This window comes from Chiloscyllium plagiosum, unplaced genomic scaffold, assembly GCF_037043375.1.
Source record: "Chiloscyllium plagiosum isolate Xiang-an unplaced genomic scaffold, Cpla_swu_hap1 HiC_scaffold_7, whole genome shotgun sequence".
Classification (NCBI taxonomy): Eukaryota; Metazoa; Chordata; class Chondrichthyes; order Orectolobiformes; family Hemiscylliidae; genus Chiloscyllium; species Chiloscyllium plagiosum.
In genome coordinates, this window is record NW_028270145.1 from 89,591,894 (window position 1) to 89,618,197 (window position 26,304).

A 26,304-nucleotide genomic window follows, 5' to 3' on the forward strand; every position below is an offset into this window, starting at 1 on the left:
GACTCTGAGAATTGCTTGATGATTACTTGCATATGTGGAATTGTCTACCTCCAGTACAGGTACAATGAACATCCTTCACCCTTTCAGTGGAATCAAATTAAATTTGTCTGTTCTGTGGCACAAAAGGAAATTTCTTTTTTCTGCCAGTTTTTTTTGAAAGGTAAATGATGTTGCCAAAATGGAAGAAATTTCTCAATAACGAACTGATACAATGTTTGAAGGTATGTTGGCAACAGCCAGAAAGCAGCAAAATTTCAACCAAGTATCAGTACAACTAATGGTGTAAATCAAATCAATGGCCTGGCATGTATGAAGGGAGAAAAGTAATAAATTTATGACGGATTGCATAATCCATACACCACAGATTTTTTTGATTAAATATTATTGAACGGTTTATTTATCTGGTTAAATAAAACAATTTACCTGTCACACATTCTTATTCCTGTACTTCAGAATGATAAGAGGAAATGATGTCACCGCCATCTGTTTAAAACCTAGAAGAGGCTGGGCCATCTTTGCAATCTGGTTTCCTTTTCACTAACCATCAGTGTGACTGTGATTTTTAAGCAGTAAGGGAATCGAGGGCTATTGAGAAAATACAGGAAGTTGGAGTTGAGAACTATCAGATCAACAATGATCTCATTGAATAGTAGAGCAGTCTCTATGGGTGGAATGGCCTCATAATGCTTCTATATGTTATGGTTTTATGATTGTGCATACATTGTTGCCTTATTCAAGCAGTGAAGGAGGGTGGTAGACATTTGATACTGCACATGGGTTCAGAGAAATTCTACTCAGAGAAAGTCATTTAATTGTTTTGTTCTGTGGTGTCAAGGTAACTCAGCAAAGTCACAACTTCTTGATTGATTCCTGGACAAGTAGCAACAGATTTGAATGGAGATAATGGATGTGAAACTTCTAGTTTGCAAAACAAAAGCATATAAAACTCTTTCTCTTTTATGAGAAGTTACTGAAATGTCCTTGTAGTTGTTCTCATTTACCATTTATCTGTACACTACTGTCTCTGCAAATTCCTTTGTTCAAAGGATAAGGGAAAGAGAAAAACAGCTTACAGGCATGCGAAGGATGAATTGTCATTCATTGAAAATGAATGATAGGCTGAGAATTGGCACATCTACAACCTCATGTTCTCAGCAAAGTGTCAAAAGGAATCCAAAGGAACTGAAAGCAAACAGTTCACTGTCTATGTTCTAGATGGGTTCCCAGAACTTGCTCCTCTGACTTTTTTTTTCTGTCCTTATCAATAATACTTAATGCCTTGTCCCTTTGAGTGTATGTCTTTGGAAATTTTAAGAATGGAGTAAAGTTTAAACTATCGAGTTATAAATTAACAACTGATGTTTTCTCTTCTTGCTATTTATTGAGTACAATTCAATTATAATAAATAGCTATTTTCCTTTTAATGAAAATCTGGTGTGCAGATTTTTTAAGCCTGAATTTAGGCAAGGAAGTGAAATTGGGTTGTTCAGTAATTTAATCAAATTTTCACATTTGTGACAACTCTGGGAATAGTGGGGCTTGATTTCCAATGCACCACCCAAGTGAGTCATGACATTGAGCTACAGCACTGATGTTATCATGGGGAAATGAGATGAAGTAGTGTGATCTATCACAAATTGCATCAGTAACAGCCTTTAATACATTTATAGGTTTAAGATTGAGAGATCCCACATCGATCCCTAGTGGACTCTTGGGAGTAACCAGCCACATTTAAAAATTAGTATCGCTGTCATCTCAATGAGACTGCCATTCATCACTTATGAAAGAAAGCTGGCCAGAAACATAAGAACAGATAGCAAAACTTACTTTCAATATTTAAAGCTGTTTTTGAAGACATTGTGTAAGTGTTTTTCTTTGGCATCCCATAATTCCTGGGTGCTGCAGTGTGTTGTGGCTCATTTAAATAATGTCCTGATGCAGCTCTATTTGTGCTGAAGAAAAACACCTATACAATGTATTCAAAAACAAAGGGTACCCAATAAGTACAGTCCTCTTATTCTTACACAACAAACATAAACAAGAAGACACAATACAATCAGAGACTCTAGCCACACTACCATACATTAAAAACATCTCAGAGATAATAACCAGACTACTTCAGCCCCTAAGCATTATGATAGCCAATAAATCTACCAACACACTGAAACAACTCTTGATGAATTTAAAGGACCCCATACCAACAGCCAGCAGAATGAATGTCATATACAAAATACCTGCAAGAACTGCAACAAACATTCCATCGGACAGACTGGCAGAAAACTAGCCACCTGGATACACGAACACCAACTAGCCTCCAAAAGGCACGACCAACTACCACTAGTATTCTTACACACAGACAACAAGGAACACCAGTTTGACTGGGACAATACAACATCCTGGGACAGGCTAAACCAAGATATGCACAGAAATTCCTAGAGGCCTGACATTCAGACTGGAAATCCATCAACAAACACATTGATTTGGATCCCATTTACCAACCACTCAGAAAAAGAACCAGAAGTGATATCACTCAGCACAACAGACCAAGACACATAAATGGAAAATGGGACAGTACACCAGCGTTTCAACAGAGGCTCACTGATGATGTTACATGGTGACGAAACATCTGAGAACAAACCTTTCAGGTTAGTGAGCAAACTTACAGCCTCAGCTACAAATCTTCACAAAAATTGCAAATATGCAATTGTCCCTTTCAGCAGGAAAAATAAAATAAAAGCATATTATCTAAAATGCGAGATGTTGCAGAGCGTCTAAGTGCCCTCATGCATGAATTCTAAAAAGATACCAAGCAGATGCAGGAAGTAATTAAGAAAGCTAATAGAATATTGTCATTTATTTAGGGCAGCATGGTGGCTCAATGGTTAGCAACACTGCCTCACAGTGCCAAGGATCCAGGTTCAACTCTAGCTTCGGGCAACTACCTGTGCGGAGTTTCTCCCTGTGTCTGCATGGGTTTCTTCTGGGTGTTCTGATCTGCCCCCACAATCCAAAGATGTGCAGCTCAGGTGAATTGGACACGCTAAGTTACTCATAGTGTTCAGGGATGTTCAGGTTAGGTGGATTGGCCATGGGAAATGCAGGGTTACAGGATAGGATGGGGGGGTGGGTCTAAGTAGGATCCTCTTCAAAGGGTCAGTTTAGACTCAATGGGTTGAATGGCTTGTTTCCACACTGTAGGCATTCTCTGATTGTGAGGGAAATACAATACTGAATACAAAAGTCAGGTGGTTATATGGGGTTTGAATTTGGCATAATGAATGTAGACTGAATTTGGTGTAATGTTCACAGCATTGATGACCTTACTTAAGAAAGGATGTAATTGCAAGGAAGGTTTACTGGAGTAATTCCTGGAATGGTCAAGATGTCTTCTAAGGACCGGTTAGATAGGCTAGGCTTGTCTCCCTTGAGTTTAGAAGAATAAGAGGCAATTGGATTGAAGTGTAAGAACTCTAAAGAGTCTTAAATGGGCAAATGTGGAGAAGATAGTTTCCATTATAGGAGAAACTAGAATTAGAGGTCACTGTTCAAAAATGAGCAGTTAACTATTTAAAACAGAGATAAGAGAAAATGTTTTCTCTTATAGAATTGAGAGTCTTTGGAAGTCTGGTCCTGAAGAAATGGTGGAAGGAGAGTTCTTGAATATTATTAAGGAAGAGGCAGACAGTTTCTTGTTAAACTAGGTGTTGAAAGATTATCAAATGGGCTGCAAGTCTTTCTCCTGTTTCTTATTCATATGTTTGTATGTTGAGGTCACGTTCTGTTTCAGTGTTCTAGGACTCCCTTAGTCTACTGTGACAATGCATCTTGCTCATTTCCCATGCTTAAGTATTGTGTTGTCCCCATGACAATAATTTCCCTTCTGTCTCCGACCTAGCATGCTGTGTCAAATCTAGACCACCTATTTCCACCTTTGTAACATAGCCCGACTTTGCCCCTCTCTCAATTTAACAACATTAGAATATATGCTAGGTACTGGACCTTCATAGTTAGACATCTTAGGGTTGATTTTTGTAAATTTGATGCTTGCAAGTGTGAGTTCACAGTATTTGGTAAACACTGAAATGGCATGGGATTTGGAGTGTTTTTCTTATTCTTATGCTTCTTCTCCTCTTTGGCAGTTAACAGTTTTCCAGAGAAACACCCCTCCACAACTACTCTCTGTCTTCTATGGCTAAGCTAATTTTGTATCCAATTTGTCAAATCACCAGGGATACCATGCAATTCAATGTCAAACATCCAAATAAGCTTTCACCTCAAAAAGCCAGAACATTATTTTAGATCAAAATGGTATTCATTTGATGGTATAATGCCTCCTCCTAGTGTTGTTCATTGCGTTTGAACCATATCAGAGTCATACCATATATAATGGCCATCCAGGATTATTTTGATTGTGCTCTTTATGGAAGTAAGTTTCAGGAACTAAGTGTGAATATGTACTCGGCATTTTTAATGCTTCTCCTATTCCATTTATTGCTTTTTTTCTTGATCTTGCTGCTTGCATTCTTTTATATCTTTTATATAGATCCCATCAGACCCTGGGGACTATTCTAGCTTAATGTTTTTCAAGAGACCCAACACTGAATCCTTTTTAGTATCAGCCTTCCTTGGAGTATTGACAGACCCTTTTCTAATCTTGCCATCATTCGTGTCTTTCTCCTTGATGAATACCAATGCAAAGTATTCATTCAGGACTTTGCCCACTTCATCTGGCTCCAAACATAAATTCCCTCCTTTGTCCTTGAGTGGAGCTATAGTTTTCCTTGTTACCCTCTTGTTCCTGTTAACTGGATAAAATGTCTTGGAATTCTCCTTAATCCGACTTGCGAAGGACATTTCATGACCCCTTGCAACCCATATATTTACGTTTTAAGTTCTTTTCTGTTTCCTTTACACTCTTCAACCACCTTGTTTGATTTCTGCTTCCTAACTCTTACATATATTTCATTTTTCCTTTTTAACTAAACATGCAACATCTTTCATTATCCAAGATCTTGCCATCCTTATCTTTCATCCTCACTCAAACATGCTGGTCCTGAACTCTGACTCTTAAAAGTCCCCCACAGTATATTGCTTTTGTATCACCAATAATTATTTTGAAACATCTGGAAATGGCCGTGAGGAACTATCTTAATTAGGAAAGGTTTTTTTTTCTGTTTTCTCTTTCAAATTTATCTTTTCCAAACGTGATAATTACACATTAATTGTAGCAGAGAGTTTTTGTCAGCTAACAGATCACAGTGATCTTGGAGCTATGAATTTTCTGTGAGAGAGAGAAACTTCCCTGAATCAATGTGGGTCTTTGTTCTCTCAACTGAGAGCTCTGTCAAAAGATTGGAAGGAAATGGAGAAACTCTCCCTAAGGTTTCCTTCTTCTGTCCCTAAGACTTGATTGGACTGTGCAGCTGGGAAGATGGGCTTTTACACCAGCAGGTTCTTTGAGGTAATCAGTCTGCTCCAATTCTTGTTGAACTATCTTTTCAAGGCTCTTTTGAATCTCAACTTTATGTTTTAGTATGACATCCTGTGCGTCAGGAAATGTTATAGCTTGTTCATCTTCCTCTTTGTTAAAAAAAACCTTGAGTGTTTTCATAGCCCACTGATGGGGCTATTTTGAAGATTAAGAATCTCTATACATTCAATTTTCATTTGTGTTCAAAAGTCTTCCTGAGCTGATGACCATTTTAATGTAATGGCAACTGCAATTTGTTCTGTATACTTAGCCTGCAACATTGGCAGGTCTTTCAATTTAAGGTGAGGTTCTTCGCGTTTAGGGGAGAGAAAGTGAGCACTGCACATGCTGGAGATCAGAGTCAAAAAGTGTGGTGCTGGAAAAACAAAGCCAGTCAGGCAGCATCTGAGGAACAGGAGAGTCAACATTTCAGGCATAAACTCTTCATCAGGAATGAGGTGTTCAGCACGGCCTTGACCATCTAACATAATTTGAGGTGGATTCCAGCTGGAACTTTAGTCTTACTGCTTCCCTGTAGTGCTCTGACCTTTATCACAGGGAAGAATTGTTTCATTTATTTGTGAGAGTTGGTATTATTCCTGTTATTGCCTGTTTTTAGTGAGGGCAGTTGATTAAACAGATAAATTTCACTCTTGTTTAGAGCTGTTTCACGAAAGCGTGATTCTCCTCAAAAGAGACCCAGTAAAGCCATCACAAACTGAGATATCCAAACCCAACAGTCTAGGAATGTCTAGACTTCTGCTTCCACTAAGTTAAAAACATGACTGGTGGCTCTATTCTATGTCATCTGCTCTGAATCCCCTCCTTTGGCTAATCACCTTCAGTTTTGCTACCTTTGATTTTCCCCATGATCTGTGGCCTCTATTTTAAATGAAATGAAAAATCTCTACCATCTTCCAGTGGACAAAAGGATGTGTAGTGAAAGTTGTTCCAAGGCCCACTGAGTCAACTTCAATGTCTCCAACATGTGGTTAATGAAAATGGTTCACATTCATACTGGCAGCCTCACTCAATAAACAAAAATGCGAAGCGATTAGAAATTACTGATAGGGTTTCTGTGATCTCTCTCTCTCTGTCTCTCTCACACTGTAGTGTATTTTGTATCTGACCTGTAACTATGCTTTTATTACTACCTCCACCTCAAAGTTGAATGGAAGAAAATCAAATAACTGCAGTTGTGACACTGTATTTAAGACAATGGATATGGCTATCGTGTGTCCAATTTTAGATTGGTTTTCTTGCTATTAACCATTATTTCGGTATACCAACATGTGTTCTGCAGGTCTGCATAATCAGCAGGAGGCTTGCAAAATTTTCCAGGAAGAAGTATTCTTGCCTTTCTGCATCCCTCTCCTCTGCAGATTCTTGTGGTTGTATTTAATTTTCTCAACTACTGATGCTGAGGCTCGGCATGGCATTTTTCTTGGCATTCAAAACTCTTCTTAAAAACGGCTGAGCTGGTATTCCTTAATGACATGGACTGCACGCTGTTTTGTCACACACTTGCTTTTTCCATGGAATTTTCTTAATGTTCATTTCGCACCAATCCTGGTAAAGGCATCTGATTCACTCCAATTCTACATTCATTGTAGCTGAGTTATTTTATTGTTGCATGCCACTTATTCTGATGAGGGCTTTCTTCCATGTCTTTTCAGCTTTTGTGTGGATTTTTCCTCTTCATAGTTCAGTGCCAAGGCAAGCTTGGTCACTACTGTCACCATATAGCAAGATACGATCTATACTCATAAATGAACATGAAAAGACTTTATTAAACAATCTATATACAACTGAGATTAAGAGAGGACATTTTCTGAACTCTACAGATCCAGATTCCATTTCCATATGATCTGAAATTACTATCACATGGCACTTCAGAGTAAAGGTGTAATTAAAGCTCTACTTCAAGATTGCCAGAAAGACACAAAAATGTTAAGAGTTTTTGTCTTGCACTCACTGGAGCTGAGGCAAAAGAAACAAATTTGAAGAATAAGTCCCTATTTTATACAGCATGAGAAGACGGTTTTGACTGATTGGACATCTTGGCATGGAGATTTGGCAAGAGCAGTCAATTCTCCGCTGAGATAGGTTATCTTTATTCAGAGTGTGGCCATAGGAATGCAGCAAAGGATTTTCTGTTTCCATGACCACCTTTTATTTTATGAAAAAGTTGTAATATATAGTGCTTCACTGAAGGAATGCACTGAAAATCAAGCCATCACAAATGTGAGAAACTTTATAAAAATACACAAAATTCCCCAAATTAGCTGTCTTTTACACCCACAGGCAATATTAATGAACTTATGGTTCAGAAATGCTACTATTTATTGCAAATCAATAGATTGTACCTACGAATAAATAATTATGATCTGGTGACATAGTTCTATTCTTTAAAATGTCATAGAACATTGAAAAAAATACAGCGCAGTACAGGCCCTTTGGCCCTCGATGTTGCGCCGATCCAAGCCCACCTAACCTACACTAGCCCACTATTCTCCATATGCCTATCCAATGCCCGTTTAAATGCCCATAAAGAGGGAGAGTCCACCACTGCTACTGGAAGGGCATTCCATGAACTCACGACTCACTGAGTAAAGAATCTACCCCTAACATCTGTCCTATACCTACCACCCCTTATAAAACTCCCACAAAACACACTCAAACGGACACAAAAAAATAGAATGACCTAGGTACTGGGTCAGTCTGGGGAGACAGTCTATTGAGTTTACTGAGATGATCCTTTAGGCTTGTCAGGACTTGATGCTCCCTGATCTTCCTTCTCCAGGTACCTTCACTTGCTTGCAAGGAGCACAAAGCAACTGCACCACACTTGGTTTGTTTCTCAATTATTGGTTAAGAACTGCTGCGTCCTTCTACTCTTGATCGTCTATAAAATGATGGAAGTTGTCATTAACAAAGCAGCAGCAATAACTTGTTCAGTAATGCCAAGGTTAGGTTGTGCCAAGGCCACTTAGCTCTTGACTTCATGACACCTTGGTTCAAATATGGACTGAAGTGCTGAATTCCAGAGGTGAGGTGAGTGAAAACTCTTGATATTGAGGATGCATTTGGCTGACTGTGGCAACTAGGAGTTCAGCAAAACTGAAGTCAATTGGGATCAGAGACAAAACACTCTGCTGATTGGAATCATACCTGGCATATAGCGTGATACCCATTACAATGGTTAACTTGATGACAGATGGATTTTGTTAAACTGTATAAAGAAACTCTGTGATGGATTCAAATATCACAAACAAGTGATCTGCATATCAGAAATATGCAACGAGTGGAAGGTTAATAATCATTTCATTGAAGATGTATTCTCATGGTAACCAGCAAAGATGTTAGCATGGAAATGTCCTAAAGGGGATCCCAAAACAGTGCCATCTATTTGAACATACACGGTGAAATTGAAATTGAACTGCTGCTGAGTTTGATGCAGACATGAGTGAATTCTAGATCACCCTGATTATAGTAACATAATGCAAATGTCAGTGGCATATTGATAAATGCTAAAAGAGCCCCTCAATATCCTATTGCTCTTAATATGTAGTTCTTGTATGAGCTTTGTGAATGTGAAGGATTCATTTACTCTGTATTTGGACTACACATATTTGGAACTGAGTGTAACAACTAACACAAGCATTTGACCATTCATCAATAATGTAAACATGGAACCATCATTGAACACAGTGTCATTGTTATTGATGAAATCATATTTGTTAATTGTGACTACTCCTGTCCCTGATTGTCAAACAATTGCCGATAAACCTTTACTCCACGTACTTCACTCACTTTTGTTTGCCACTGTAAAGTTAAACTTAACAATATAAATAGGAAAAAAAGGTCACTGGTGTTGATGACTCACCTTTGAGAGATAGTCTGGTTCCCAGAGAAATCTTTAGTTTCAAGTCAAGTGCCATTTTTTGTTGGTACCTCTTCCTTGTTCTCAGCCCAGAGTCAGAGACAAGAGTCGAAAATCTGATGTTGAAGTTGTACCTTGTGATGGTTTTGTGTTTATAAAATTAGATTGTTGCAGTTCATTCTTGTGGAGATTTGATCATGCGACATCATGTGAGTGGTAGGCTTGGAAGTTCTGGCCTTATTGTTAATAATAGTATAACTTTACTAACCTTATACAGCATGCATAATCACACAATTAAGCGGTATGAAATAAGCAAGTTGCAGTTAAATAGGTTGGAATAATAAACATATAGATTATGAGCTTAGTGTTAGAAAGTGGGACTGGTGAATATTTAGTCTATTATTGGTGGTACCGACTTGATGGGTTGAATGGCCTCCTATACTGTATGAGTTTGTTTGCACGTGGAAAGTCCTTGACACTGATCCAGCTCCCTCAGAGCCACCTCTCAGAGTAAACAGAAACTCTAATAATCCTGTTTATATCTTTCAGCCAGGGCTCCCTCATTGGACCAGATCAACAGCGCCAACCAGGGAACTTATATCCGATGAGGTTCACCTGCCTGATGTCATTACAGTCACTACTGATTTTATGATATAGGTTGACAAGACAAGAGATCTAAAGTGAGGATTTCTGTCTTGGAAGGTAGTACATATGTTTGAAGGGTAGTTAATTTATCCATGGAAAATATTTCTACAAATATTTAAATGAAAAATATTCTGTCAAAGTTATGGATTTAATTGGCGAGGTCAGAATTGGCTACCATCCTTACTTGTCGTGAGAAGGTGGTCGCCTTCTTGAGCAGCTGTTGTCCACTATTCATCGATATATCCAATGTCTCTGGGATGGAGTTTTCAGGATTCCGACCCAGTAACAGTAAAAGAACAGCATTGTTATTCCAGTCAAGATGTTGTGTGGCTTGGAAGGGAAATTGCAGATGGTGGTGGTCCCATGGATTTGTTGCCCTTGTCCTGCTAGACAGTAGAGGTTTTCTGTCAGAGGAGCCTTAGTGAGTAGTTATAGTTCGTCTTGTAGACAATGCCACTGTGTGTCGACACTAAAGTAAACAAATGTTCAAAATGGAGGAGGGTGCTAATCAAGAGGTCTGCTTTTTTTTCTTTTTCTCATTAGCCCTTTCTCAGGGAAGGCCTGAGTGTGTATAAGTTGATCTCTGCCATTAAATTTGAATGAAGACCCTTTCAATGGCCCATTCCAAAAGTTTGGAATAAATCAATGGGCACCATCCAATTTAAATCCAAACTTCCTACATTACTGTCTATGGTGCATATTTGTTCTGTAGCAGTGTTTATTTGTGCAAAATCTTCATGAAATATTGAGACTGGCTGATCATGCGCCATAATTAAAAGAAATACAATGTTAACTCCCTTTGCTCTCATATCTTTTCAAAAAAGAACTTGGAGATAATTCTTGACTATATTGAACATGGATAGTAATCAAATCTTTAATTGTGAAGGTCAGACACCATTTATGTCATTTGAGTCCAACTGCAATTTTCACCTGAAGCCTGTGTGGAGATGGCATCAGGCTCTATCACAAAGTAAATCAGTCGTTTCCCAGATCCATGACCAGATGCTTGAACAGATATGATAATCAATTTTTATATATTTCTTTGTGTGGTTGCAAAGTAAAAAATTATTCTTCTAGCTTTTCATATAATGCAATTTTGATGGTGTTACACATATTTCAAAAATGAATACTGGTCAGTGAAAGAGTTGGTCAACATAATCCATCAAACTGCTATTTAGTAGGAACCCTCTCAGATTTGCTCACATATATCCTTGGCAATTATAAACTAGTAAAGGGATCATTTCAGGAGAATGCATAAAAATAAGTTGTATCACAGTAAGAACAATGAATAGATACAGAAACACTTAATAGTCAACCATTGCTTTGTACTGTTTATCAATCCTAGGATAGCAAAGTTATTTGTTGTATGCAATAGTAGGAAGATCAAAGGTTTTAAACAGATTAATACAAACGATGTCAATGATTTGACATGACTCATGCTTCCATTTTCTTTCCTACTTCTCTGTTTTAGTTGAGCTCTTGGTTAGTACATTACATTGTTATTAACCATAGTCTGATTAAACTATATGCATTTTTTGGAAAGTTTTTCGAACAGCTGACTAAATCTCTGAGTGTCCTTTTCTTTATAAGCTGCCAGGATGCAATTGGACAACTAATGGCCATCATGGTATTTTGACTGCAGATAGTTCTTGCATTTAACTTTTAATTATCTATTATTTATTTATCTATGCTATTTAACTATGTGTTCTGCCTGTATTGCTCGCAAGACAAAGCTTTTCATTGTGCCTCAGTACAGAGACAATAAATTCAATTCAATTCAATTCAATTAGGGTATTGGTGAAAAAACTCATATGACCAGGAAATTAAAATGGCATCATTTCCTAACACATTATTGTCATAATAAGGGCTATAGATGTGCCACTGGATAGTACTCTATAGGTGAACCATGATTATATAGATTATCAAACCCATAACCCTCAAATATCCTCATTGTGCTATTCAGTGAAATCATAAACTTGAGTATAAAGAATGAGCTTAAGATTTTGCTAAAAAAAGGAAAGAGAGGAAATTTCCCCTTTGATCTCACTTATGATCTATTTGGTACTAGTAGACCAACAAAATATGAGCCATTCCAAACCTTTTAAAAAACGTTTAAAGAGGTTTCCCCCAAATTGTTTGTTATTTTCAAAGTATGATTTATTTCACCTTTAATTGTACTTTGCATGACCAAGATTTGCGTGATGTTTGTGCCAGTACATTTTCAAAACATTACTTCCATTAAACATTTGACTATGCAGCATAAAGAATTTGGAAGGAACCTGAGACAATGTAATATATCCTCGTGCCTATGCTTCAAATTAGAGTTGTAACTCAGCAAACATGAGGGAGTTTTATAAATTTGATCATATTTTCCTAACTGACATATGAACTGTACAGATCTGCCTTCCAAGGGTGTAACACAGTCTGTTGCTTTTTTTTTCTTCCACATCACTACATAGCAGAAGCCAGTAAGCATATTTTTGTGTTTAGTTAATCGACTCTGTTAGTAAAGAGACTTCCTTTAGGTGATCTGGTTTGCCTAGCATTATATTTAAATTTAATTTTTCATAAGACCTTTAATTATCATATAGCAGGAAATATTTACCACCAGCCACAAACAAAATTATCAGTTGTGGAAGGAGTACAGTCTGTTCTTCTTCTATGCATACTTCAGCAGTAATGCTAGCCATAATGGCACATTGTGTGCTTGAGAAATGTCATATGTGAGTTTTGGAGGTAAAGTCATCCTGTAATGAATTTCAGCTGGACAGGATGTAATGAAGAAACATCAGAAAGAAACATGAGGTTTCAGGCAAGCCAGGTTTGGCACAGGAGCTTGAATGAAGCCATGTAACCACAGTGAAGATTTCCAGAGAGGATGTTAATCATCGAGTAACATTGGATGTGTGAGACATGAGAGACAGGAAATAATGGCAAACACATGTCAAAGTGCACGGTGTAACGGAGACATTTGTTTACCTTTAATTACAGTGCCACACTATTTTGGGAATGATATTCAAGTGAGATTCATTTTCCGGTGTGCAGAAACAGTTGTGGTTTTATCCTACCCTCCCCGCCAATTCCACACCAACCACCCACATCCCAGACCCTGCCCTCACACACAAATTTGGCACTGCATGTAATGACTATTGTCCCTGGACTCTCAGTTGCAAGTTTGACCTTGTGGCTGAAGCATGGAATTAATTCCTAATATGGTAATCATAGCAGCATCTGCAGGTGGGGGAGTACTTCACTCTGGCAGTATTGTCCATTGGTTCTTTCCTCTCCTCCGTAGAAGATAATAAAGCTCAGTTCCCTCTAATCACAAATGGCTGAGTGTAACTCCAATGCCATCCAATATTCCTTGGGATTACCTTTTTTTTACTCTGGCCCCTGGGTTGCAATGTGAATGAAATATGATCTATCATGACACTGATCTTGATTAAATATGGTTAAAATCACGATTGTGCATATATCAGACTCCCTTATGAAAAATCTGAATTGACAAAATGGTTCCTGTTATCAGCTTTTCACTAGTAATACTGGAAATCTCCTTCTTTTCTTCAGCATATACTGTTGACAAAGTCTCGTACTTCATCCAGTTTTCAATCGTGCATGTGCTGGAGCTGCATTAAGAAAATTTTGACAACACCAGGTGTGTTGTGACAATGCTCAAAGCACCATAGTCCTTCGCGTACTGAAAGTGGCCAGATGGGTAAACTTAATTTTGTAAATTGGAATTGAATAATGTAAACTTTAATCAGTTTTAAGTCAAACCAAACGATAGAAGTTTGTTAAAAGCACAGTTTTAATGAACTGAGTTTACTATGGAGAAATATGACTGGGGTTCCCCAATGATTCAGCAAGTTTATTCAGTTAGCAGCTGATTGTTTGTGATAAATAAAGCCTCCAGGCTTGATCCCTAGTTATTGTTAATTAGCTGATAACTGCTAGGGCATCAGTTGCAATTGGTCTCAATGCTTCTGGGTTAGAAAAAGTAAAATTGTCCAAAGTTTCAGCTCCTGATTGCTAAGTAGGAATCCTAGTGGAACCGAATAAATGTGTTTGCTGAATGATGATAAAGAGAGAGACATTTCCTCTAATTGGTGAATAGCCAATTGTTTACCACTGGCAAAGCTCACAAATGTGCAATGTGACTAAGACCTATTGGGCATTAAACATCGATAGAACTCCACCCTAGCAAGGAATTAAAGCTTGCTGGAGGCAAGTGGAAAAAATTGGCAGGAGAAATTACAGAAAAAAGACTTAGATTGATATAATTTACAATTGCCTAAAGTGCTCATGTCATAACTTTGTGATATTGAGTTTAGGCTTCTACTGAACTACAAACATTGCCAGCTAGAAATTTTCATGATTTCTTCATTGGTAAGGTTTTTTCTATAGTCCCCTTCCCAAATTTTCCACTTTGTTTTCTCAGTGGTAAGATACAAAACTAAATCAGATATTCCAATGATCATTAGTTACATTTTCCTTTGTGAAAGGATTTGAATGTGCAAGAGAGGAACTTGTCTGGACAGCTTGGATAGTTTGGCTATAGGGTGAAAATAGGTGCTGAATCATTGAAAGTCAAGAAGGTGGTGCTGAAAAAGCACAGCAGGTAAGGCAGCATCCGAGGAACGGGACATTCGACGTTTCAGGCAAAACACTTCCAAACCGTTGATTCACTTGCCCCTCGGATGCTGATTGACTTGCTGTGCTTTTCCAGCACCATACTCTCAACTCTGATCTCCAGCATCTGCAGTCCTCACTTTCTCCTAGCTAAATCATTGAAACCCAGCTACTTCAAAGTCTGGTTTTAGCATACAATTTTGGTCCTAATTACTAAGTAATTAATTTGAATTTTCTTGGATGTGCCAAACCAACACCTGAGATGGGTAATGTTTGGGTGGTGAGTTATGGTGATGGGAGGTAAGGGGAACAGGGATGTGGTGAGGAGGTTTGAGTGATGAGGGGAAGAAAATAGTTCACTTAGCATAGTTCTGCAAATTAACATTGATTTGCCAAGCTCAGACAACACTGGGGCCTCTACCTGTGGGACAACACAGGTAAAATTATTCCCCTTGCAGGTTTAGCAGTCAAACAGTCAATTGCCAATTCAACATATTGTTCACTATGCTGGCTTGTCACACCCAGTTCCACTGAAAGTGTCTAGCAGTGGCATGTTACAGATTGACTCAGAGACTGAGGGAGAAGGAACAGTTTGTCAGATGTGTTACTGAAGGTTGGAGACAAAAAAAAAGCTGCAGATAATGGAGTCCAAAGTAGACAAACAGGAGGCTGGAAGAACGCAACAAGCCAGGCAGCATGAGGAGGTGGAGCAGGGTTAATATCTGAAACATTGATTTTTCCTGTTTTGTTGCGCTCTTCCAGCCTCCTGTTTGTCTCCTGTGTTACTGGAGGTGCTGATGGAAGATGGTCTAGAAGAGGAGGGACGTCTTTTGTCCTTCTCACATCTTACCCCCAAACCCCTCCCCCCGCAACCTCGCAAACATCATTCCTCTCTCCTGTAGTTGGTGGTGCAACTTTATCTGGCCCAGATTCCTCTCCCATTCTTTGCCTGACAAAGTAAGACCCCTAAAAAAATGTGCATGAACGACAAGGAGTAGCACATTCTTGAAAGAGAAATCCTCAAAGAACTTTCAAAACAAAAAGTGCCGGAGTATTGGTGAAGTGGTGATAAAATTTTCCAAAGCTGTTCTGATGTGTTTCAGAGGGCCTCAACAATGCCATCTCCAACAGCAATGCTGATGGAATCATTAGGTTCCCTTTAAGTGGTATCATTTCCAGTAGCATTTCAAATTGACATCAACGCCATGTTTATTCCTAAATGCCCTGTTGCTGTTGGGAATGCAGTTTGTGACATGACAGTCACCAAAATGCTTTGATCCTTAATGAGCTTTAGCGGGCATTTTAAGGGAAATCATCTATTCAAGAAGGCCCCTGGTGGCAGTCCTAATGCTGGTTCAAAATCCTTCACTAAGGTATTGTTTAATGCTTAAGGCCGACTAAACTGGCTTTTTAGCTTGAGAGCTCAGCCTGGCCTCTCCTTTAGCACATCAGGTATTTGGTGAAATTGTGCTTTTTTCATCTCACTTGAGGTGGAATGCTCCACTCCAGGTATTATTTTATCTGGTAGAATAACCAAAAACTAAAATCTGCAAGAGATTTGAATATTGAATTCGTAACTCATTGGTTGCAAAGTGTAATGCTCACCCAACTAAATAAAATTTGTCAATTCATTTACCTGCACATATAGAAAAAGTAAAAATCCAACAATTTGCAAAGTGCTTTATTAGATTCACAGGGAAAGGTGGAATTTTAAAAATCTAGTAATATTCAGAGCTTCTATAGTTTAGCATGTAATGACATTTGATGGAAAACATTTGTCCTGCTGATAATTTGAGTTGATCAAAAATAACCCACAGTACTGCTGCTTAAAATAGCTCCCATAAAAATTAAAACATTTATGAAAAATACATTGGCACAAATACGGTACAGTTTCAGAGGAGAGAGCAGTTAATGAAATGGCTTAGATTCTTCACCAGAACTCAGTCTACTTTAATTTCCCAACAGTTGGGCTTAATTTTTATCCAAGTTCCCACTGTTAACAGAAGTGATTTGGAAATGTCGGTGTTGGACTGGGGTGTACAAAGTTACAAATCACACAACACTAGGTTATAGTCCAACAGGTTTAATCGGAAGCACTAGTGTTCGGAGTGCAGCTCCTTCATTAGGTAGTTGTGCATGTAACCACTTGATGAAGGAGCGGCACTCCGAAAGCTGAAGAAGGGCCTGTGTCCGAAACGTCGAATCTCCTGTTCCCTGGATGCTGCCTGACCTGCTGTGCTGTTCCAGCAATAAAGTTTCAACTGTTGGTCTATAACCTAGTGTTGTGTGATTTGTAACTTTAATGGAAGTGGAGGTCACTATCAGCTCAGGAAAAGTGGACCTTCTTAACTCAAGAAAATATAACTTACAGTTTGCAAGCAAAGTACTTCATACCAATCCTGCTCCACAAATTACATAAATGGATGTGTTATCTCCGTGCATACATAGGATTTATGCAATGCCATAGAATATTCTTTTGACTGGGAAAGTCATTATTTTCTCCATAAGTAAACCATTGCATATTATTTTCAGGTGGTATTTGCTCCATTGAATAGGAAGCCTGGAAATTCATTGATTCTCCTCCTCTCAGGCCGTATTGCAGACTGACAATGTTTACTAAATATGCTATGTGTGTTGCCATATTCAAAGTGCCCTAAAGAGGCAGAATATAAATTTATTCTGGTGCTTAAAACATTGATTACATTTTGTATACTATTATCTATCTTACATCAAGAGTTTCATGAACATGAATCATAACCTCAGAGCACCATTGGACACACTGAATGTTTAATTGCAATGCATGTGTATTTTTGAAAGAGAGTTGATACAGCTAAAAGATAACTTTAAATATAAATCCAGTGGCTGTGTCAGAAAATCTCTGTGATGTCACAGCAGGAAACCTTAAATTTTAAAAGGAGTGATCAGTAGTTTACAGGTTGAAACTAGAAATGATGGAAATTGAAGCAATGGAAATTAAAATTTCAAGAAAAAGAGGAAGGCATAGACATAGAGAGAGAGAGAGAGGGAAGGTTGCAAGAGAGAGGGGGAGAGAGGAGAAAGAGAGCTAGAGATGGGAAGGAGAGGACAGAGCAAGGAGAGAAGACAGAATTTCAGGAAAAATAGTACAAAAGAAAATTCAAATGAAATCATCTTGAACTGAAGGGCAGGAGTCCTACTCTGTCCCATAAAGACACCACTGGCAAGATTAAGGCCAGCGGTAAATTGGTTTGCTCATTTAATTCCTTCATTGAGGTGGTGGAGTTGGAACCCTTTGTTATCCATTTTGAGTGGGTAGCACAGCTGTTGAAGTGGCCGGTCCAACAGTCACCCTTGTCAGTGCAGAGTTAGATTTAAGGATATTTGATTCCACTAGTTGGTATGTCAGTAAATGGGGGTCACAATTTCATGATTGTCAGCAAGAGAGCAAGGACTGAGATGAGGAGAAACTTCTTTATTAAGAGAGTTGTTCGAATTTTCAATGCACTGCCTGGGAGAGTGGTGGAGCTTTCAAAAGACAGCTGGCTATGTATTTGAAAGTGATATATATATATAGTGGGCTACAGAGGAAGAGATAGAGAATGGGACTAGCTTGGTAGCTATTCCAGAGCCTGCACAGACATGATGGGTCGAGCGGCCTACGTCTGTACTGTAAAATTCTATGATTCTATGAATGCTTCGTAGTTTATTGCCCATTGCCTGAGGAAAGCGTGACAGAATATGAAATGGTAAAAAGGTTTTGCTTAAGTGCACATCAACTACTGCCCAAGGTGTACCCTCAGGAAATGGCCTGACCAGATATACCTGGAATTTAAAAGGCTTAAGCAACTTACTTTTGATGAGTGGCCCAACGAACTTAACAGAGAAAAAGTTGCCTAAAAAATATTTCTCTTTGAAGAGTTTAAAAAACAGCATACCCTTTCCAATAAGAATGCACCCAGAGGGTGAGAAAATGATTGATTTCTGGCAGGCAGCCACACTACCTAGCAATTATGAACTGATCTACAACTTCCAGTTCCAGAGAGAAAAGCCTTCAGTTGTCACTCAAACCAGCTGGGAAGGATAGAGGTGGATAGATTGGTAAGAAACTGAACATCAGTGGGACAGAGGAAAATGCTGGTAGCCTTCCTCAGGACAGAAATGGTGGTGTTGAGGTGAAAGGTGAGGTTAAGAAGCTTGTCTGCTTTGACTGACAAAAGGTGAGGCCTGTCTGATCCAACTGCTGGACACTACAGGAAAAGCCAATGTGACTCATTGAGGTTTTTTTTTTAATTTCAAAAATATATTCATAAAATGCTTTAATGGTCTGTACAGTTGGACATGCCATACATATGTAAACATTCCATTTGTTTGCATACCAAAACAGAGTAATCATTCCTATTTACAGGTCTGTACGATTACATCTTCAGCTGAGGCGTCAGCAGAGCCCAAATGACTGCGTGGGCCTCCTGTTTTCCTTTAGGCAGGCAGATGTTACACGGTGGTCTTTCTCCACCACGCCTTGGTGACAGCTGCCCCAAGCTTCAGTCCTGGACCTTGGAATGTGCCAGTCTGCAACACTCAGTCGGGGTCAACTCCTTCAGCTGGAAGATCAACAGTTTCGGACGGCCCAGAGAGCGTCCTTCACCGAGTTGATGATCCTCCAGGCGCAGTTGATGTTCGTCTCGGTGTGCGTCCTGGGGAACAGGCCGTAGAGCACGGAGTCCCGCGTCACGGCACTGCTCGGGACAATCCTCGACAAACACCACTGCATTCGTCTCCAGACTTCTTCTGCGTAGGCACATTCCAGAAGGAGGTGTGTGACAGTCTCGTCCCCCCCGCAGCCGCTTCGAGGGCAGCGTGCGGTGCGGCTGAGAGTCCGGGCGTGCATAAAGGAACTCACAGGCAGAGTCCTTCTCACTACCAGCCAAGCCAAGTCTTGGTGCTTGTTGGAAAGTTCTGGCGATGAGGCATTCTGCCAAATGGCTTTGACAGTCTGCTCAGGGAACTGCTCGATAGGATCCGCCCTCTCCTTTTCCTGAAGGGTCTCAAGGACACTACGTGCTGACCACTTCCTGATGGACTTGTGGTCAAAGGTGTTTTTCCTCATAAACTTCTCCACGAAGGACAGGTGATACGGAATGGTCCAACTACTCGGAGCGTTCCGCGGCAGCGAGGCCAGGCCCATCCTTTGTAACACCGGGGACAGGTAGAACCTCAGTATGTAGTGACACTTGGTGTTTGCGTACCTGGGATCCACGCACAGCTTGATGCAGACACACACAAAGGTGGCCATCAGGGTGAGGGTGGCATTGGGTGTATTTTTTCCCCCGTTGCCCAGATCTTTGTACAGCGATCCCTTCGGACCCGGTCCATCTTTGACCTCCATATAAACTGGAAGATGGCCCGGGTGACTGCAACGGCACAGGTTCTGGGAATAGGCCAGACCTGTGCCACGTATAATAGCAATGACAGTTCCTCACACCTGATGACCAGGATTTTTCCCGCGATGGAGAGCGACCGTAGCTTCCATCTGCCCAGTTCCTGCCTCGCTTTGCTGATATGCTCCTCCCAAGACTTGGTGCATGCCCCAGCCCCCCCGAACCAAATACCCAGCATCTTCAGGTGGTCGGTCCTGACGGTGAAGGGGATCGAGGATTGGTCGGCCCAGTTCTCGAAGAGCATGGCCTCGCTCTTGCCTCGGTTTACCTTGGCCCCAGAGGCCCATTCGAACTGGTCACATTTTCTGCGCACATGAGTCTGCGCACGGACAGCGGATCCGAGCAGAAAACGGCGACGTCATCCATGTACAGGGAGGCCTTAACCTGCAGGCCCCCGCTGCCAGGAATAGTCACCCCTCTCAGGCTCGCATCCATCTTGATGGACTTGGCAAATGGCTCTATGCAGCACACAAACAAGGCAGGAGAGAGAGGGCAGCCCTGCCTGACTCCAGATCTGACTGGGAAGCTATCTGATTCCCACCCATTGATTGAGACTGCACTGACAATGTTAGTGTAGAGCAGTCTCGTCCAATTGCAGAATCCCTCCCCAAAGCCCATTTTGGAGAGAACATCTCTCATATACCTGTGTGATATCCTGTCAAAGGCTTTCTCCTGGTCTAGGCTGATCAGGCAGGTGTCCAATCCTCTGTCCTGCACGTAGGCGATCGTATCCCTGAGGAGTGCGAGACTCTCAGCAATCTTCCTGCCCGTCATAGCACAGGTTTGTTCAGGGTGAATCACCGACCCCAGAGCAGACCTGACCCAGTTGGCGATTACCTTTGACAGAATTTTGTAATCTGCATTCAATAGTGAGATTGGTCTCCAATTTTTGAGTTCCTCCCTCTCCCCCTTCCGCTTGTAGATGAGGGTGATGATGCCTTTCCTCATGGATTCACTCATGGTACTTGCCCGAAGCATACTGACATACACCTGCAGCAGGTCCTGGCCAATCAAGTTCCACAGAGTGGAATAAGCCGTCGCTTCCGGGAGTTTCGTTCTTTTCAAAGGACTCGAGGGCCTTGGTCAGCTCGTCCAGAGATAGCAGCTGGTCCAGCCTCTCGCATGTTCTGTCGGTTAAGACCTCCGTGATAGAGGACAGGAACGACTGGGAGGCCGCGCTGTCGGTCGGCTTTGCGTCATACAGACTGACATAGACGGATTTACTGATCCTCATGACGTCAGCCTGAGATGACGTTATCGAGCCATCTTCTTCCTTCAGGCTGCTGAGCATAGAGCTCTCTTTGTGCACCTTCTGGAAGGAGAAACATGAGGACGTCTCGTCCTGCTCCACCGAGTGGACCCTGGACCGGAAGATTATCTTGGAAGCCTCCGAAGCAAAGAGCAAGGCTTGCTGGCCCTTCACCTCCTTGAGGTCCTCCATGACATCCACCCCCATCGTTTGCAGCAGGAGCAGGTTCTGCATATTTTCCTGGAGCTGGGACAGTTTTCCCCGCCTCTCTCTCGCCTCCTGAACACCTTTGAGGATGAAGAACCTCTTGATGTTCCCTTTTACTGTTTCCCACCAGTCCGCTGGGGACTCAAAGAGTGGCTTCATGGTTCTCCAACCTGCGTAGTCCCTCTTGAGCTCCTCAATGTTTCCCGGGGTCAACAGCTTTGTGTTCAGCTTCCATGTTCCCTTACCAGCCCGCTGCTCGTCCTGTAGGTGACAGTCGGTCAGCAGGAGGCAATGGTCAGAGAAGAACACCGGCGTGATGTCGGTGGATCTGACCGAGAGCATTCGGGACACAAACAGGTAATCTATCCTTGAGCGGATAGACCCGTCTGCCCGTGACCAGGTGTATCTACGCTGCACTCCGTCTGCAGGGGCGCTGAAGACGTTGTGCAGTTTGGCATCTTTTACCGTGTCCATCAGGGCTCTGGATGTGGCGTCCAGTTTACTGTCCCCCCCCTCCGGATCGTCCATCTGCATCAATGATACAGTTGAAGTCTCCAGCCAGAATGACTGGCCTGGACGTAGCCAGCAACAGTGGAAGCTGCTGCAGGACGGCCAACTGTTCACTCTTACCCACTGGGGCGTACACATGAATCAGTCTCAGGGGAGCATTCCTGTCCATGACGTCGGCGACGAGGAGGCGCCCGCCCACCACCTCCTTAACCTCGGAGATGGTGAAGTTGCCTCTTCGCAACAGGATATCCAGGCCGGAGGCGCGGCTATCGTTGCCCCCCGACCAAACTGACAGCCCGCGGGCCTACAAGCTCGACCATCTCCTGCAGCTGCTGAGGTGCGGTATCCCACACTCCTGCAGAAACAGGACATCGGCTTTAACGTTGGCCAGGAAGGCCATCGTAGAAATACACCGCGTAGCCGATTTGATGCTACGCACATTGATGCTGGCAATTTTTAACCCCATTTTAACAGTTTACAAGGTTGACACTGTCCATTTGCTGCTGGTCTTGCCCCTCTGGGGTAGCTGTGTGCATCCCCGTGGTGACGGCAAACTGCTGGACCCTCCCAGGGCTGAGGTAGCTATCCGGCTCCACGCTGGAGCCATTTCCCCGCTCTGGTGTCTTCGGGTCGGGCCCAGGGTCCGCATAGTCCAGTTCTCCATCTGACAGCGGGGCTGTCACAGGACCGCTGCTCCCAGTTACCTGGAGCTGTGGGCTGGTGGGTACCTCTTGGTTCTCACCGGGTGGGGGGACGCCTTTACCCATCCCCTCAGAGGGATCGTCTTTCCCTGTTTGGGCGGTGCTGCACTCCTTTTTCCCCGCGGCGCTCTGTCTCTTCCTCTGGTGACGACCCTCCTTGCGCCCGTCCTCACCATCGGAAGAGCTGCCTGTATCCTCGTCATGTAGGTGTCGCTTCCCCCTTTGTTGGGTGGCTTTGGGAGGTTTCCTCTTCCTGCTTTTGACAGTAATCCAATCCTCTGCCTCCTTTGATCCATCCTCTTCCATTTCCGTCTGTCTTAAAGGAGCTTGGATCGGCTGCTGCATCTCCCCGCTGTCTACCGTCTGCTACGCTACAGCCTACCGTTCCTTCTGGGTGCCTCCAGACACCGTTCCCATGCTGTTTTGTGGTACCTTGCTGGTCTTAGGTGGTCCACGGCTTGTGTTGCCACCTCCGGCCATCTGTGCGTAGGTGGCGGCCCCTCGTCTTGGGCAGGCCTTGTACATGTGGCCCGCCTCTCCGCACAGATTACAGTTCTTGGCCTCCTTACATTCCTTGGTCGGGTGGCCTTCCTGCTTGCAGTTTCGGCAGACGGTCACTTGACAATCCGCCGCCATGTGGCCTGACCCCCCGCAGGTTCGGCACACTTTTGGCTGCCCTGCATATGTCAGGTAACCTCTGCTTCCTCCGATGGCATAGCTGGAGGGTGGGTGGAGGATGTTCCCACTGGCATCGACCCTCAGGGTTACTCTGACCTGTCGTTTGCTGGTCCAGATCCCGAAAGGATCGACCACATTGGTACTCTCTCCCTCAATCTGGACATATCTTCTCAAGAAGGTCAGGACATCTGCTGCTGGGACGTGAGGGTTGTACATCTGGATTGTTACATCCTGACTCCTTTGCGCAGGAAGCACACAGAACGGGATCGCTGACAAAATGGAGAACAGAGGTTCCCCTTCCTTCTCCTTGAAGACCTTCAGGAGCTGCTCGCAATTCTTCACTCTCCTGAAGGTCACGTCAAAATAGCCTGCTGGGGGGAAATCCTGCAGGCAGTACACGTCCGCTTTTTTTTATTTCAAAAATATACTTTATTCATAAAATAATTTGATGGTCTGTACAGTTAGTCATGCCATACATATGTAAACATGTACATACAGAGATCAGAGTTTATCATTTTTATATCGGTCTGTACATTTTTCAATCATATGCCCATATAATTAGCTGAGGCGTCAGCAGAGCCCAAATGACTGCATGCGCCCCCTGTTCTTCGTTAGGCAGGCAGACTTTACACAGTGGTCTTTCCCCACCGCGCCTTGGCGGCAGCTGCCCCAAGCTTCAGCGCATCCCTCAACACGTAGTCCTGGACCTTGGAATGTGCCAGTCTGCAGCACTCAGTCGGGGTCAACTCCTTCAGCTGGAAGATCAGCAGGTCTCGGACCACCCAGAGAGCGTCCTTCACCAAGTTAATGATCCTCCAGGCACAGTTGATGTTCGTCTCGGTGTGCGTCCCGGGGAACAGACCATAGAGCACGGAGTCCCGCGTCACGGGACGAACCTCGACAAACACCACTGCATTCCTCTCCAGACTTCCTCTGCGTAGGCACATTCCAGAAGGAGGTGTGTGACAGTCTCGTTCCCCCCCCCCCCCCGCAGCCGCTTCGAGGGCAGCGTGCGGTGCGGCTGAGAGTCCAGGCGTGCATAAAGAATCTCACAGGCAGAGCCCTTCTCACTACCAGCCAAGCCATGTCTTGGTGCTTGTTGGAAAGTTCTGGCGATGAGGCATTCTGCCAAATGGCTTTGACAGTCTGCTCAGGGAACCGCTCGATAGGATCCGCCCTCTCCTTTTCCCGAAGGGTCTCAAGGACACTACGTGCTGACCACTTCCTGATGGACTTGTGGTCAAAGGTGTTTTTTTTCATAAACTTCTCCACAAAGGACAGGTGATACGGAATGGTCCAACTACGCAGAGCATTCCGCGGCAGCAAGGCCAGGCCCCCCCGTCCGCTACTTCGAACCCACAGCACTCCAGCAAAATCTTCTTCACGAACACCATCCGATCGACCAGTGTGTGCTCCTCCACCTTCTTCACAGTCACCCTGACTGTGTTGCGAATGCCCTGACCTGGGCTGCGAGCGGCTGCTGAGGCCATAGCTCTGAGGATGGCTGGTACCTGAATTGGCGTTAGGCTGAAGCCAGCATAAAGATCCACCAAGAGCAGGTCAACACAACCAAACGATCCTCCAACGTCCAATCACGATCCAGCGATGGTCTCCAGCAGCTCCGACGACTCGCAACATGATCCCCGTGGTTTCTCCCCCGCCAGCACATGTCCACTGCGCCAATCCTGCAGCACTCAAGCAGAATCTCTTCCTCTGGTCCTCAGGAACTACACATATTCCGAGGTCTGATTGCACTGGGTCTAACAACAACTGACTCATTGAGGTATACAGACAATGGGAGTCAGTCAGAGGGTGTAGCAGAACAGGTTATGACTCAGTCTGCAGCTGTGACTCCTGCAAAGATACTACTGAGAATGCAGGTGAATCCCTGAAAGTTACCATGATTTTATATCCAAATGCATAGTGGCCAAAATTCCCCAAATAAACAGAATTATACAACACAGGAACGGGCCCTTCGGCGCACAATGAGAGCAAACCTGGTGATACTGAGGGTACCAAGATCCAGCCAATCCGTGTTGCTGGGAAAAGGTATGTCCTTCCTACCATAGAGTGCAGAAAATGTCAAGGCATTGGTAAAAAGGATTGGAGAGGGTTTCATATCCATTCCCCCTTAACTGAGGCAAGCTGCAATGTGACCCTATATCAGGACCAGTAACTATGGAAGTCATCCCCACTCTGCCTTTGGAATGGGATTGACCTCCAGCTCAGCAATATCCTGATGCCAGCCCCAGCAGTCTCTGAGCAGCTCACTGAGGTCAGGGACACTGAACAGATACAGGAGGACGTGGCTGGCAGTTTCTTGGACTGTATGGTCATGTGCTGTACGGCAGACAAGGTCAGCTGGGGTTGACTGAGGTGGCACTGAAAATAGAGGATTCACCAGTCTTGAAACATTTCGGGGAGTCTAGAAGACGCCAGAGAGGTAATAAATAGCTTGGCAGCTGCCCAGCAAGCTGAATTACTGTTAAAAATACTAGCTCAGACTGCTCATACTGAAGCTGATGCAGAAGGAGTCTTCAAATTCTGTTGCGTTAAAAATCAGATGCCAATGAGGAAAGGGAGACCCACAACCACAGCCATGCAAATGAAGAGTGACAGTGACCCAGCAGTTGTGTTGCTGGCAAGGTTCCAGAGAGGAATATTACAGTTAGCCCATGAAATTCCAATAGCTCGGCATGTCAGTATACAGTAAACCTAAGCCTGTGTCAGTCAGCAATTGCATTGACCACAACTCCATAAGGACGTAGTAAGGTTTTTCACAAGTTGCTTTAACTGCCAGTTTGTGGGAAACACCACCTGCAATAAAAGCTTCATTTATGAGTCCCGTGTCGGCCTTTGAGCAACCATTCAGCAAGGTGTTAGCGGACTGTTTGGGAACTGATGCACCAAATAAA